Below are 17272 nucleotides of genomic sequence, written 5' to 3'. Positions count from 1 at the left end.
GTCTTTTTTTTTTTGTTTTTACTATTTTTGTGTTGCTGTATCATCTTCAAATAAGTTGCTGTAACAGTTACTTAATATTGATAAAATGAACTCTTTAATTCATTAACTACTTAGGCAAATATTCAAATTTTGTTGTCTTCTTTTGTAACAGGCAATAGCAAAATGTTCTAAAATTCAAAAGGTGCACAGAGATTAACAGTAAAACATCTCCTTCTGTCCATTTTCTATACCCACTCAGGACCATGCCTTTCCAGAGGCAATAACTATGGCCAATATATTGTATCAGGGAACTTCAAAAACTTCATGAAAAGATTCACATTATTTTATAATTCCATTTTTCCATGAACTTATTGAAGTACTCTTGTAGATCTTAACTGAGACAGTTTATGTATTGGCAAAACATACATATATATTTGTATTTTTCTTTCACACACAAAAATTGTAGTACTCTGCACTGGCTCTGTACTGTTGTTTTTTTTTTGTTTTGTTTTATCCAGATACATCTATATTAGCACAAATAGAGCTGCATCACTCATCATTTTCACAAGAGGACATATTACTCTGTGTGGCTATGCATAACATGATTGATTATCTTTTGCATTAGATACTATAAGACCTCCCATATTTTTAAAATGACTTTCTAAGACAAAAGTATTTATTCTTATTGTATATGTTATATTTCCAGTATATTGTTGAATACTTAATATATTTTCATTTTCTTTCTTCAAATATGCTTATCAGAAGAAATTTTACTTTGTCTTCACTTTATAGTTTTCCATCCTTGATATATTTCTAATTTGTGATGGGTGGGATAAAAATATCCTCAAAATATTTCCAGACTAAAAATGTAAATATTACTACGAATCCAGATTTTATTTATTTAATTAATAAATGATAACAAAAATAAGTAATATTGTCAAAATGAATCCATGTCATTATTTGAGGGAAATAGGGTGAAGACTGAAAAATGAAATTTAAAATTATTATAAGAGTAAAGCAAACAGAGAAAGTGAACTAAATATTCTTTTGTATATATTTAATTTTCAGATATGAAAAAATGAGAAAAATGAATGCAAAAGGGAAAGAATAAGGAAAGAAATAGAAAGAAAAAACAAGGAAGGAGAAAAAGAAGGAAGAGATGATGGAAGGAAGGAGGGAGGGAGTGGTAAAGATTTTTTGATCTTCAAAGTTGTTTAACTTACATTATTTTATTTTACTCTCGCAATTTACTGAGAAATAAAGCCAGTCACAACTGCAAAAGAAAATTTTAAACCTAATATTTTTTACCTCCTAATTTTTTATCAATAAAGTTTTATTGAAACACAGCTATGATCATTTGTTTACTTACTATTTACAGTTGTTTTTCTGCTGTATTGACAACATGAGAAATTGTAACAATAGCCATATGACCAGCAAAGCCTAAAATTCTTGCTATCTAACCTTTATAGAATGAAGTTGGTAAAAGCAATGGTCTTCAAAAACCTAGGGAGATATGGATGATTATTCTGGGGAGAAGCAAGTTTCATAATAAAATGTTAACTTTTCCACTTATATTTTCTTCATCCATTTGGTTTTTAAATTGTTTATATTTGTAAATATACATACATACATATATATATATATATATTGCACGCACACACACATGCACACAACATATTGGGAAAGTAGTAGTGTATTTAATTTACAACATCTATGCATGCATTTTTTATGATTTAACTTTTGGATAAAAATGTTTGACTATACATTTGAAAATAAATCATATGATATGTAGGAAAAATATTAGGAATCTCAATGTAAGTGTCAGTGCCCAAAGAGGAAGCCAAACTGGAATTTAAAGCATCCATTTCATTATCTTCAGCTTACTCTAGCTCTTTTCTGACATCATGATTCCACAGTACTCAGTCTCATCAGGCCCTCTACACTGTTGATCCTACATACTTTCACTCTTCTTCATCTCTCAGGTCTTCACTCCTAGTCTTTTTCACTTAAATATAATAAACGTGTTCTGAAATTTTGCCCTTACATAAGTCCTCAGCTCCTTTATCCCTCTCTTGCTTCATATTTTGTTAGCAAACTAAACCTGATAAAACCCACATTTTTGTTCCTGTACCCAGCACTCCTGAATAGAGATGAGCTAAAACAAAAAACCACTAAATTTAAGTAAGCCCTTGGGACTTCCTATTATACTATATCTTTGTAGTCATTTCACTTATCCAGGTCCCCCTAAAATAACTTACATGTTTTCCACTTTCTACAAATATTCAATACTTATTCATCTTTCCTCACTCTCTACTGTTTTCTGTGTCATTAAGAAAACAGAAACAAGGTGAACAGAATACATACTTATGTTCAAGCTCCCATCACCATATCTACCAGCTAACTTTGTGTCCATCTTACTGTCCTATATGCACTATCTTCTCTTTTGTTACTACAGCAATTTTTATGTTTCTTGCAAAACTTAGGGGGGATGGGAGGGCTGACTGCAGGCATGGCCAGGATCAAGCAAATGCACCTCCCAATGCCTCAGGCGAATGACTGTCCTTGTTCTGAGTTGCCAAATAAGGTGTTCTCAATTTGGAATGGGAGTGTGGGTGGAAAACCAGAAATGAGAAAACAAAATGAGGCCGTCAATAGAAAACAAATGGAGAAAACTCATCTTTTTGCTATCTAGAAGTTGTAGTCCTCGTTGTAATCCTAGTTGGAGCAAGTCTAGTAAGAAATTTAGCAGGTATCAAAGGAAAGATTACACCAGACAAAGTTAAACAGGAAAGAAAGACTTTATTCAAAGCTATTGTGACAAGTGAGTTTATTAGTTTTCTAGGGCTGTCAAAACAAAATATCACACACTAGATGGCTTAAAGAATAGAAATTTATTTTCTCACTGTTCTGGAGGCTAGAATCCAAGATCAAGGTGTTGGCAGGTTTTGTTTCTTCTGAGGCCTTTCTTCCTGGCTTGCAGAAGGCTGCCTCATTGCTATATCTTAGGTTTTTCCTCTACTTGTGCATGTACCCCTGATGTTTCCTTTTCTGTATAAATTTTATTATAAGGACACCAGTTGAATTTTATTAAGGTCTACCTCACAGCCTCTTTTTAACTTAATCATTATTAAGTGCCTTATTTCCAAATACATTCACATTCTGAGGTATTGGGAATTAGGGCTTCAACATATGAGATTGGGAGGGACACAATTCAGCCCATAATAGAAAAAGAGGCCAGAACTCAGTCTGAGCTCAACTCTGCAGAAACAAAGTGTTGGAGTGTTTTTAAGAGCTGGCATGGGGGCATTGTAAGCCTCGATGTTTGCTACTTGGCTTTACAGAAAGAAAAATATAAACTTTTCATATTTTATAACAGAAAGTAGTTTTACAACTTGGAGCAAGGTACATACTTGAAGTTACACTCCTATCCTCCCACACAAATTGGGAGATAAGGATACTATCTTCTTTGATGTTTGTATTTTGGAAGCATAGCTCCCCAGGTTCTTAAGAAGACATTCTTGGATTTTAACAACTGGAAGAGGCTTTTATAGATATTTATATCTCAAAAAAATAATGATAAAAACTGAGAGGTCAGGGACCTAAAATCAGGAAGAAGCTTGTCTAAATTTTAGTCAGCTGAGGGAAGTGTTAAGTCATTCTTGGAGACAGACAGATCCTGAAAATTAAAGGGAAACATAGGGCCAGACGATTCTCATCATAATTCTGGCTGGATGGATATCCACGTCAAGTGTAGAGAAGACTAGAGAGAAACTGACAGAAAGTAAAAACCAAGAGAGAATTAAGAGAGAGAACTGAATGTGTTTCCCAACCTACATGCTAATCAATGGGCAAAGGAGGGATCTTCTGGCTTGAGAAATTTGATAAAAAATCCTAACTAAAATTTTTTTCTTGAAAGAAGAAGAGTTTTCTATACAAGAAGGCATAGATTTGCTCCAAAATCATAAAAGATAGTGCAGTGATTCTTCTACTATTTGTACTTGCCAGAGATTGGAGAAAGCATCTGCATTTTCCATAGACACTTCAGCTATCATTAGATCAGCTGGAATCATAAGAACCAAGTTAGAATGGCTTTCTTTGTATCTTAAACATGCTGCAGAACCTTCTTTTGATTTGTCTCCATTTGAAACTGGAAGCCTTATGGGTGACTCTGTAGCTGGGTGATAGTAACACACTCAAATGTAGTATATATTTTCTTAAAATCCAAAAAGGCCTATGAGCACTATGCCCCCTTTTTTTGTGGTAGGTGCTGTGAGGTATGGAAACTTGAATTTCATTTTGGATGGAATATGTTGACATGCTCCAGATCATTGACCTGTCAGAAAATTCACTGAGATGGCAGAGTTTCATGAATTTTTTTGTGTGTTTTTAAAATTTCTTGCCTACTAGTTTTCATTTAAATGATGTTCTAATTCCTAATTATCATATTCAGTCTGCCTAATGTTGCTCCAACGTACTTTTGTGATGTTTTGAGAAAATTCAAGACAATTAAGATTTCTTCAAATCGTATTATTGGCAAAGAGCTGGAAAGTTAGCTAGTCCTAGAAGTAACACTGTGGAGGTATACATCTAAATCTCACAGGTAAAAGCAAACTTCTTTTAGTAGTCTTTTCAAATATTTGTGGAGACAATGTCATTAGCCAGATTGATAAATGCATAGCAAGTGCCAGGGATCCTGTTGCTTCCAACAATTACACTTGGTGACACTGTATAATAAAGTTTATGATAAAATGGTTTTCCAAGATCTATCTGATTTCTGCCAGGACAGACTGGTGAGTTGTATTGGGATATATAGATATCAACACCCTGTTTCTTTCAGGGCTTCACCGGTGGCATTGATCTTTGCCACCCAAGAAATGTGACATCACCTCAGGTTTACTATGTTGTAAGAGAGTGGAAGTTCAAGGGGTTTCTCTTTACTCCTAGCTACCATAGTGGCCCTCAACTCTTGAGTCAGAGTCAACAGTGGGATTTTGTAGTCAAGTATGTCTATTCCAATTATACAGCAAGGAACTTGGGAAATAACAATAGGGTGAATCCATGGACCCACTGGGCCCACTATGAATTGAACTTGATTTAAGTCTCCTTCCATCTACCTATAACAAGCTTCTCCTTTGACTGGTGAGCCACAGTGGTATTTGGTGTCTCCAAAAATTAATACCAGTTCAGAGTCTATGTCTAAAAATCTGGTTATTTCATCTTCTTAGTGCACTATTACTCCAATACATGACTACAAGTACCTTTGTGGAAGGCTTGAATAAATGACTACTGCACACATTTGTGGCAATGGTGTGGATTTCTTTCTTAAGAAAACTCTGCCTCTAATTTAATAAAGAATATCTTGTTCTGTGAATTGTATTTGTTCCTAGAAAATGGGTTAGAGATTATATGACTCTTACCGTAACAAGTCAAGTCAGTGTTTTAGCTATAGGAATTTGAAGATTTTCTGTTAAACTCACATAGAAAAAGCAGCACTTTAGGATGCTGTTCATGTATCTTGTTTCTAGGATGATCAATTAGCCATCACCAAAGATTTCTGCTCATCAAGGCATTCTGATCATCCATACATCTTGTTTCATTTCACTTTTTTTTTTTTTTTCCTTTTTGTCTTTTTTCGTGACTGGCAACGGATCACAACCCTCAGTGTCGCGCCCGTACCGGACCAGGACGGCAACGGGATCGCAACCCTCAGTGTTGTGCCCGCACCTCGCTCAGCCAGTGAGCGGCCGGTCTGTATGTGGTATCCGAATCCTCGGCGGGAGCGCCACCACACTCCCAAGCGGCGCACTGTAGCAGTGTGCCACCGGGCCGGCCCCGTTTCATTTCACTTTTAAAGTTGATGTTTCTACCTTACCTTTACTCATTAAAGCTGCCACTTTGATCTCTGCTATTTAGAGTTTCCATCATCTCCACTGAAATCAATGAACCTACTGTAATGACAGCGTTTCAGTAGACTCACACCTGACTTCCAATGAGAACAACCACAGATCTTTTTAATAATGTAGGCACTCTTACAAGAACTCTCAGTTTCTTTGAAGGGAATGTCTTCTGAGCATTGTTATGGAACATAAGAACTAAACTCCATTACTTTGAGAAACATAGCTCTCTTTCTTACCCAAGAATGCCACTCCAAAATTGCTGTTTATTGTGACCCCTTGCTTCTTATGGTTGAGCATTAATCACTTGGCTTTTATTATTTTGGATACTGTTAACTTTAGTGCTATCAGAGAGTCCGGCTCTGCAAAGTTATCTCCTCCAAACATCTCTGGACTACAGCAGAAAGCCACCACTGAACTTCTCAGTGCTATATTTTCTGGTCGTACATAGTATTTTCTGCTAAGGTACTAAGACATGTTAATTTATCTGAACCTTTTGCTCTTTTCCTTCATGACCTGCCATGAATGTTCTGGCATTTTAACTTTAGTTATTGTGAGCCAGAACTTTTTCAAGCTTTCAAGACATATACTGACACTGTGTTAGTGCCCCCTCCCATGGTGCTTGTCAGGGTATTAAAATCTGCATCATGGAAAAAATGTGCCTATGTTATAATAATATCCAGTATTCAATTTTAAGTTCTCTCCTTCTTGCTCCAACAACCTCTGAGTCTATCCCCATGCATATTCTCCCAATTGTTGCTGGTATATATGAAGGTACTTTGAAAAGTTCATGGAAAGATTTGTGTTATATTTTTATTTTATTCTTCCATGAAGTACACTCGTATAAGCTAGCTCTTTCAACTTCTTCAATGTGTGTGTAGTCTATCTTCTCCTTTACAAAGTCAGTCAGTATATACTCAGGCTGCACTTCTGGGATTGGCACATATTCCCTAGTTGCCAGGAGGGAAGGTGAGAGTAAATACAAAAGATAAGCATTGTCTTGTAAACCATGCCTCACATGAAGCTTCTGCATAATTGTAAAGCAAGGGATGTCAATATTTGCAAAGAAGGGAAGTAGGTTATTTTTGTTAGCACAATGGGTTCAGGGGAATATGGAGGTTCAAATTCTTGACTATTTCTACCCAGTTATATCCAACCCAAATATTGGGGTCTTTATCTTTAGCTATTACTATAGCAGCTTGACATTGGTATAGAAAAATTCAATCTTGCCTGAAGTTCTGACACTCTTCTCACTGTTCTGAGCCTGGTTATCTTCTCTATCTGATCTCTGACTATAAGAATTCAATTTCCTTAAATGCTTCCCAGGAAATAATCTTTCATATTATGCTTGAATTGTTTAATAATTATACTAAGCCTGCCATTATCTCTTTTTATCAAATCAATGGCACTAATAGCCACCTGATTCCATTGTTCTAATAAATGCTATTTTCTTGCAACTTCTCTAGCTCCATAGATAATGCGTTTTTTTTCTTTTTTCCAAAAAGTATCCCAACCCAGCTCCTCACAGCTACACATTTAAACAATTACATTGCTACAGCACTCTAGGAGCTAGCTATATCCCACCCATTTGTAGTGATAGGGTCCTTATTGCCACCTAACTGACAAATAATCTATATCCTAAATCTCATTTTATTTTAGAGTGTGTTCCTAGGACTACTGCTATTATTGGGTTTCTTATATTGATTTTCCTGAAACAGACAATGACTCAGATTGCATGCAAGAGGTTCAGTGAGTGCACTAGAGTCATATACTTGTGACAAAGTGAAGAAGAAAGTGACGGGCAGAAGAAGAATTTGGCATACAAAATAGTTTCCACTGAGGTTTCTCAGCAATCCTATTTGAGAGTTGTCACAATTGAGGCAAGAGAGCCAAGTATTCAAATTCCTAAATTAACCAGACATTTGCTGTGAGCCTTTTATGACAGAGCCTGTTTCCTATGGCTGAGGTAATTCCTTATAGGGACATAGTCGTGAGCCATCAGCAGCTGATAATCCCAATAACTGGAGGGTGAATGAACTTCCCTGTAGGGGGGATATGGGCAGAGAAGCATAGAAAAGCACTACAAAAATCAATCGATTGAAATTACAATTATTGATATAAATTAATCTGTAACATTAAACTAGGAGATTGTTGGGCTGAGAATTATTCTGTCACTTTGAAAGATAGCTCTACTCTTATATTTCCCATGCATTAATTTTAGGGTTAATTACCAAAAGGCAAAGTTGTCTTCTATGTACTTTTATGTACTACCAACTCTGAAAAATGTGTTATTAATTAAACAGTCACGAAAACGGATGGGTTGCTTACTTTTTTTTTTCTTGGTAGGAAAATGGTAGGGTAAAAAGTTCTACACTCTTGTAAACACCGCAAAGAAAAGTTATATGTGTGTGTGTGTGTATATATATATATATATATACATGCATATATATTTCTGGTGGAACAATGAGCAAGGAATGTGGAAAGGCAATAAATAAAAGAGGAAACATAATAATAATATTATGAAAAATTGTGTGACATTACCTTTAATCAAACATGTAAAAATTAAAGAGTGTTATTTTTCATCAGTTCCTGTTACAGGAGCTGATAAATACTTTCAACAGTCTTTTAATGATAAAAAAGATGTCACTAAGGGTGAAACTAGGAACTCATTTATCTGAGAACAGAGTATTTTGATGTGATTTATTTTGACATTGCTATAGATTAAATGTCACCCCCAAACTCATTGAAGCTTAATCCTCACTGTAACTGTTGAGGGTGATTATGATAATTGAAAGGTGGGGCCTTGAAGAGGTAATTAAGTGGATGATTTAGTGATGGTCAGCGGGTATGTTTCTGAGGGCTTTAAAAGAGGAGCACATGAGACATTCTCTGTGCTCCACCATTTCACCATGTTAAGACTTCTGTATCACTATTACCACCACCAAGGCCTTCAGCAGATGTAGTCCCTGGACTTCGGACTTCCTAGTCTCTGAAACTGTAAGCAATAAATACCGTTTTTAAAGTAAGTTATCCAGTTCCAAGTATTTTATTATAAGCAGCAGAAATGGACTAATACAGACATAATTTTTGCTATAATGAACACTATCAGCTGTTGCCTACACTTCATTCAAACCGTTCACTGTTAAACTTCCTAAAAAGCCACCCTCCTTTTTTTCCTTTAATTCTGTGCAGGTTCCCCATGTAAATAATGCCTTAGGGGGAGCTAAACTAACACTTAGGGGCAGATGAACCAGGCTGGTCTAAGAGTGAGTTTATCCCCATATTAGGGTTTGGTTGACTTGGCATTTGTGCTTAAACTAGTCACTAGTATGCGGATTACAAAAAACAAAGTTTCTTATTCCATCAATGTCCAGGTACATTTTGAATTAATTTTAAGTTCATGTTCAGAGTATTTGTTTGTAGACTGTTGGACTACAAGGTAAGGAGAGAATAAGCATTTAAATAATTTTTATTCAAATTATAAATATTAAAATAGCATCTTCCTTATAAAATATTGGCTCCTCCAGAAACTGATAAAGACATCTGTTATACAAGATTTTTTATTCTAATTATATTAACAGATTCTGTTAATTATGAGCTACCAGCCAGAACTTTAAAATAAATTTAATGGCATCGTCTAAGAGTAGTATATTTGAATAACACTGCATTCTATGAAAACTAACATATGCATTTTTTTGCCACTTTTTATTGCATTTTTCTAAGCTGCATTTCTTTTCACTTACATTTAGCTGTTAATAGAAGCAAAGAAAAACACAATGCTTTAAATCACTTACACAGAAAATGGCACCCTCCAAAAGAAGACTACTCTTTGAGTAAAATTCTGATTAGACCATTGATTTTTTTTAAGTAGAAAACACAAATAATTATGTATATATGGGATTGTCAAAAGACAAAATTATAACACATTAAATTTAAACATCTAATTGGCTTTTATTTGCTATTATAGAATCAGGCAACACCCCATTCTATAAAATAGAATCAGTGTTCCAGTGAGCTAAGTATAGGGGTTTAGCTTTATAGAGTGAAAAGAGCTGAAAAAGAAAACAAACAAACAAACCAGGAAACAAGAAGCAGATTAGTCTTTTCAAAGTTACTTTCCTTATAGGGCTAAAACAGAGGAGACTTCTAATCTTGCCAGCCACTTCTAATTGGTTGCTGTGAATCTCCTGTTTTTGAAAAACTGGCCAGTTTCAAAATTTAATTTGATTATATGGCTTCTAGCATGAGACTCCATGCTAGTTTGGTTTGGTCTGGTCTGCTAAGGCCTAGTACAGAAGGCTTGTCCAAACAATGGCCTCTCATAAAAAGTTTAAGAGGGCTATATTTTTAAAAAGAAATCATTTACTAAATCTGTTTTTATCTAATTTACTAGCTTTAATTAAGGAAGAACCTTAAGTTCACACAAAGAGGTTTATATTTCAAATACAGGACATTGGAGACCTCTAACAGAACAACGCAGGTAAAATACTTTTAAAAAGTTGGGGCCGGCCTGGTGGTGCACTGGAGAGTGCGCCGCTTGGGAGCGCGGTGGCGCTGCCGCCGAGGGTTCGGATCCTATGTGGAGACCAGTTCCCGCTCACTGGCTGAGCGCGGTACGGGCGCGACACCGAGGGTTGCGATCCCGTTACCGGTCAGTAAAAAAGACAAAAAGGAAAAAAAAAAAAAGTTACTTACTTTATTAATCTTTATTGACATTTTGTATCCTAAAAGAAATCACTCACTTTTGTAAGGTCAGTTAAAATGTGTATATTTGCCATGGAAGAAACAACATGATTTTCTTCTCATTTCAGGGGGAAAAAATTATTAAAGTATGAGGTATAAAAGGGAGACATTGCCATCAAACATGCAAATCAATGACCAAAATAAAGTGCTTACAATACATATATATATATATAAACATCTTAGGATCTTAGGTATGTCTTATTCATTTAATAATAACAGCTCCAATGATGTGTCAACAATTCCATTTTTTTTAGCTAGAAAGAAATTGCAGGTCAGGCAATTTCCGTGGTTTATCCATGCTTATTACATAGCTTAAGTGGAAGACAGATTCAAACACGAACACTGCCTGGCTCTTATATATATATATATATGCACATACATACATACACATGTGGAGTATACATAAAACAAATGTATTTCACAGGGCCTGGTTTTCCAAAGCCTTGCAAAGGACAGGAAATTTTCCCTAGGCTATAGTCTCTGTTGTAAGATAAAGAATTGTAACACAGCCAGGTTGCTGGTTCGAAGACAGACAGGTTACTTATTGATATGTAAAGATACTGGGAAATTGATATGTAAAGATGCTGGGAAATTGCTGTAAGAAGAGAATGTTTGCTAAAATCAAGCTTTTGTTCATGGATCGACTTAACTTCTTGCAAATTGCATTATGAAATATCACCTTGTTTGCCTTACTCAATGTTACCAGCTTCTATTGTTAAACTTGTTATACTATACTTAGCAAAAACCCCACCTATGTTCTCTTTCTGAAACTTCCTGGTCTACAGAATAAATGCAGGCAGAGAACCTCAATTTGGGGTTAATTTCCCAAATGGAAGGAATGCCTCTCTTGAGGGTTCCAGCAGATTAGCCCCTTTTGGGGGCTTCTCAGTAACTCAGAAGGGATGGGCTTTGAGTAATCTTTGGCGGCTCCATCACCCAGGGGGAAAGGGGTGACAAATCTGTGGGAGGCAAAGCAACACACACATATACACCACGGTAAGTCACAATAAAAGTGTAAATGTCATGTTGAGAAAAAAATATGCTAATGACTATAATTTGAAAACAGTCATTCATGTTTGTGTTTAATCATAATATAATAATGACAGGAATCATTTTTTAAATAAATAGACTAGGAAATTGCCAATCCAGCAAAATTTGAAGGTATCCCATCTCAGAATATTCTTTTACAATGATTTCTCAGTGTTTGACATTTTGTTATTAATAAATCATTCTTCATTCAGGAAGACCTTCTTAGAAGGCATACATATTCCTTTTATGCCAAAATTTTACCTCTCTAATACTTAGTTATATTATAACTTATGAACTAGTCTTTGTCACACTCATTAACCCTTCCCTTATAATAAAACTTAACACTAAATCTTAGTTCTAGTTCCTACTAAAATAACAATACAGTAGTAGTGAATGGCTAAGTAAAATAGCATCCCTTTATTAACCAAAAGACATACACTAGTCTCATCTGTTCAGTGATATCCTCTTACCTCCTTCCATGACTTACAAAAATCAGTTTATCTGGTTAGCCACCTGTAATTTCTAACACGTCTTCGTTAAGGAGACCAGGGCTGCTACAGGATGGAGAACAAACAGACACATAGAACTCGAGAAGTTAAGCACACCATGAGCCCTTGGATATTTAGAGAAAATGTTCTTTGCATGATTACTATGAGGTACTGCACCTAACCAATCCTCAAAAAGCTTTTTCTTAATTCATTTTCATAAGCCATAAATTCTGCCCTGCTCCTTGTGACAAAATATCCAAAAGAACTGTATAAGAACACTTTGCAAAGCTGCTGTACTTGCTTATGGTATAAGTTAGAAATTAGGCTCAAAGTAGAACCCATACTAAAGACAGAGGCCAGAAAAGAGTGAGAACACAGCTGTTATCAGGAGGCAGAAAGATTCTGTCGGTATTTGGCAAAGAGTAACCAGATATCAGCAACTTCTCTGGCTCATGACGCATGAGGAAACCTCCCAGCATCCAGGGAAACACATTTCAGCACTTTGGAGAGCATATTCCTTCACTGTCCTCAAACCTAAAGTGTTAAGTGTCAGGGAAGTGTAACAAGGCTCTTGAATCTTGCAGCATGTCAAACTAGATATTAACTGCTCATCTAGAAATATAGATAGCTTTAAATTCTGTAGAGACCTTAGAGGAAGCAAATTTAGGCCAGTTCCAGCAAAATAACAGACTTAAGCAGCCACATTTGAGTGTGACTCCACCTACATGAGGATCCTTGGAAAGTGTGAGAAAGAATGGCTACAATCAACTATCCTATTTTCCCATTCTGTGTGATCCAAATCAAGTCTCTTCTCATCTTCTCTAGCAAAATTGGAGATGTTTGGGTGAGAGATTAGAAGTAAAGAAGCAGAATATATGGTTAATAATAAACCCCAATATACTAACTCATCTTCAGTCAGAGGGCTAGCCAAGATATTTATTTATGTCACAGCCACTACTTTCCAATTTTACTGATCAAAATCTCATGCTTTCTGTATACCTTCCACTTGCTCATTTACTTTTTTAAGGTAATTTAAAACAAGATTTATTATCTTCAGTTTCTGTGGGTCAGGAATTTTATATCAACTTAGCTAAATGATTTGGGCACAGGGCCTGTCATAGGTTACAGGCAAACTATCAGCCAAGGCTAAGGTTAACTAAATATTAGTGGGAACAGGAGGATCTATTTCTATGGTAACTTACTCACATGACTGGAAAGTTAGTGCTGGTTGTTGGCAAATGGTCTCTGTTTCTCTCCACATGGTCCACAAGCTGCTAAAAAATAGTAGCATACCATCAATATTTTCTCCCTTGGTCAGTAAGAAAATTACAGTTTGTTGTAGGAATTACATCATTGTCCTTCAGTGGTCCCCAAATGGAAGGTAATTCTACCCAAGAAGAAGCTAATTCAATAATTGATTTGGATTTATTATGCCCTCTGACATTTTCATAGAAAAATCACCATTCTTTTGTATCCCAGTACTGATCAATAGATGACCAAACATGGAATAGGAATGTAAATTTGTTAATGGAAATTATGAGAAAGTTTCTTTATATATTTTATTTAATCTTCATGATAAACTTGAGATTTATAATTTCCTTCATTTTACAGTGGAAGTAAACCCTGGAGTCAGGTACTAAAATGTTAAAGGGCCATTTCCAATTGCAAGAATTTGCCAATCTGAAGTCTAACAAAAATACCGTTCTTCCAAAGTTTATGGCTAATAGTTTATGGCCAATAAACTATTAGCAAAATGTCTACTTTAAAACATTGTTTTTCACTCATTAGAGAGAACATCATCACAAACTAAATCTTGCAATCTATCTTAATCTATGTGTTTTTCCAAAACATTATCATCTCAAATTTGGAAAATGCAAATATGCCAATGCTTATTTATCATCCTAAGCACCAGTGGACTTCAACACGATGAAATATGGCTTCAACTTATCTAAGAGCAAAGTCTGCCAGAAAGGTTAAAAATATAGTCTAGCAATAAAATAGCAACAGAGATTAGGGATTGACTTGAAGAGTATAGATGGTAAATTGTACTGAATTCTATTGAATTATTCATCTGTGATTGATTTTGAAAATCCTTGGTGACCCATTACAAAAATCTTTATCTCCAGCTACTTAGCTGAACAGATTTTTTTTTCAAGGATAAAATATTTCTATGGAAATGGGACAATTTATCATAGCAAAATTAGATTATATTTGTTTGTAAGAATTTTGCATAACTGATTAAATATTTTCCTTTGGGAGATATCTAGATCATTACAATATCTCCGTTTTAGTTATCATTTGGTGATATTTATGTTAAGGCAATCTCACTTAGATATGCCCAAATATAATGTGACCAAGTGACTGCAAATGCCAAATCAGGAAAAAAAATGAGGTCTTGATTCAGCATTTATAATCTCTATCAGAGTCTGCATTTGTAGGTTACCAGAGAATGTGACAGACAGAAACACATACGAAAAATATGTGTTTCTCATGTTAAAGGAAGTGCCTAGAATTATGAGATGTGGTAACAAAATTAGCAAAGCTGTTAATTGTATTTTCCTTTCATATTCATCAATTTAAATCATTTTAAAATTTTATTTATTAAAAAATAATGCTTCATATATGAAATTGAATAGTGTCCCTTTTTAAAAAATTTATGGAATTCTAATCTGGCTTATGGTTCAAAGGACCAGGCTCGGTAGTAATCAACCTGTAAGATATCTGAAGAACACCAGGTAAGGACTAATATCAGGAGACATACTACCCAAAATGAGCAATAATGGCAGAATATTTTCTGCCATACATAGTTGGAAAATAATTTTTCTTCATAGATATAAAAGTTTTGTGCATATTTTCATAATTGGAATAATAAGGCCAATTATATATAATTTAAATGTCTAAATAGGATGGATCAATGCGTGACAGTAATTGCAAATTGAAAAACATCTACAAAATAGAGTTTTTAATTCTCTTTTAAGTCAAGGATCTATTTTAATTTGGTGTAACTAATTTCAGAGACTAGAGAAAATATAGCACTCTGATACTTTCGGACCTCCGCTCTTTCCTCACAAGTTTTAAATTATCAACCAATTAATTAACTATTCCTTTGTTGGCTCAATCATGTATTCATTTGTTCTTCCCATATGGGCCACATAGTAATGCTTTAGTTACTGTAACATCTGGGGGCTTAAACCCTAGAGAAAAAAACTCATTCAGCAATGCAGATGATTTATTAAATGTTTACACTAATGCAAAGAATTTTCTGTAAAATAGATCTGATTTAAAAAAATAAATATACTGAAACTACTGTTAACAAAGGAAAAATTCAACAGAAACTAACAATAAAAATATATGTAAACTTTTATTTTTAATTCTGTCATCATAAAAAAGACAACTGTGAAGGCTCCACTGTGACTAATATATCAGCTTCTATGTCAATTTTTGAAATAAAGTCACAAATTCTATAAAAGTATATTCTCATTATTAGCTTTAAAATTTCCTTTACAAAATGTTTAGTGTGATTAAGAGGTGGTATAAAACATCTCATCTCTAGTTGTAACTAAATATTCTGACTTTTTAAGCCAGTAGTTAACTTTGTGAAATCAAAATTAAGCTAAAGGAAATGTATTGAAAGATAAAAGAGGAAATATTGTCCTACATAGATTGCAGTTACATATTCCAAATAGGTTTTTATATACCACAATGATAAATGTATCAAAAGATAAATGGAAGTTAATTGGGAGATAAATGGTGTAGGCAGTCACACTATTGACAAGAAAATTAGAACCAAATTTGTAAACAGATAGCATTCAAGGCAACTGCAGAGGTGTGAAGCAGTCTGTACTAATGGCCTCACGGCCAGAAGTATACCATTCATATGATGTCACACATTTTTTTTTTTTATTTTCCCAATATCTTTGTCCATTTAGTGATGATTCATAATCTAAGAATGTATTCTTTAATATACGGATGTTAAAAATACATTTCATAAGCAGAAAAACATGGTATACTGTTCAGATGAGCTCAAATTCTGAGGCATTTAGAAAATTTGCATCATATTAAGTCATACGATTATATTTGATTATATTAATGCTTTATTTTTATTTTTACATACATGTATCATGAATTTTTGCAATATTTATCACATAATAATATTATAAAGAAAATCTCTAATATACATTTTATTTAACAAATGATATATCAAAAGCACAGTGTGGAGTATACTGAATGTTTTTTGTATTTATGCTTTTGGATTCCCATCCAAATGACAAACAAAACCCAAAATCCAAGAAACAAAACAAAATTACTCCTGCCAAAATAAGCTTTCCATTATCTCCAATTTGATTTGGGCTATGATTTTATTTCAAACATCAATGCTGAAAAAATACTGATCAGAAACATATATATTACCAATGTCAGACTTATATGTAAAGCAGTAAACTTTCAAGTTATAACTCTTCTGCATGTATGCATGTATTGTAGTTATTAGTTGTATTGATTAAAATCAGAAGAAAACTGACTATAAAAGTACATACTTCTAAGCTTCTTTTATTTTTTTTGAAAAATATCACCATTAGATTCCAATAGGAAAACAAAATGGCAGCATATAATTCTTTTTGCCTCTATTCATAGTCACCTTTGACTTAATTTTAATAATTTTAGTTTTATAAGAAACTTTTGTCAAAAATTTTAATCCTGTAAAATATAGACATTATTTCTGTGATTGTTCTATATAGACCGCAATCAATATATTCCAAGTAGATTTTATATAACACAATAATCCTTCTAAACTTAACATTTCAACCCATGACTATATGACATGCTCAACTTGCCATTAAATAAAAATGGCTGAAACCTACTTTTTAAAAGCCACCCACAATTTGGGCAAGGATATACACATTTTTATTTTCAATGTATTTGTAATAACCCTATTCATAATCTTATATACATAACACAATCTTAAATGATCACATAGTATAATTCTCTAAGACCAAATTTATACAACCAATGACATATGAATTATTCAGCAAAATTTTGGTATCTAATCATAATACTCTTGAACATGTGAGGTAATTAGATTTACAGTTAAAGACACTCAACATACACAAGAAACTATGTGACTTGTCCAAGGTCTTTTAG

Source organism: Galeopterus variegatus, unplaced genomic scaffold, assembly GCF_000696425.1.
Source record: "Galeopterus variegatus unplaced genomic scaffold, G_variegatus-3.0.2 Scaffold2645, whole genome shotgun sequence".
Lineage (NCBI taxonomy): Eukaryota > Metazoa > Chordata > Mammalia > Dermoptera > Cynocephalidae > Galeopterus > Galeopterus variegatus.
Note: the sequence above shows the minus strand (reverse complement) of the source record.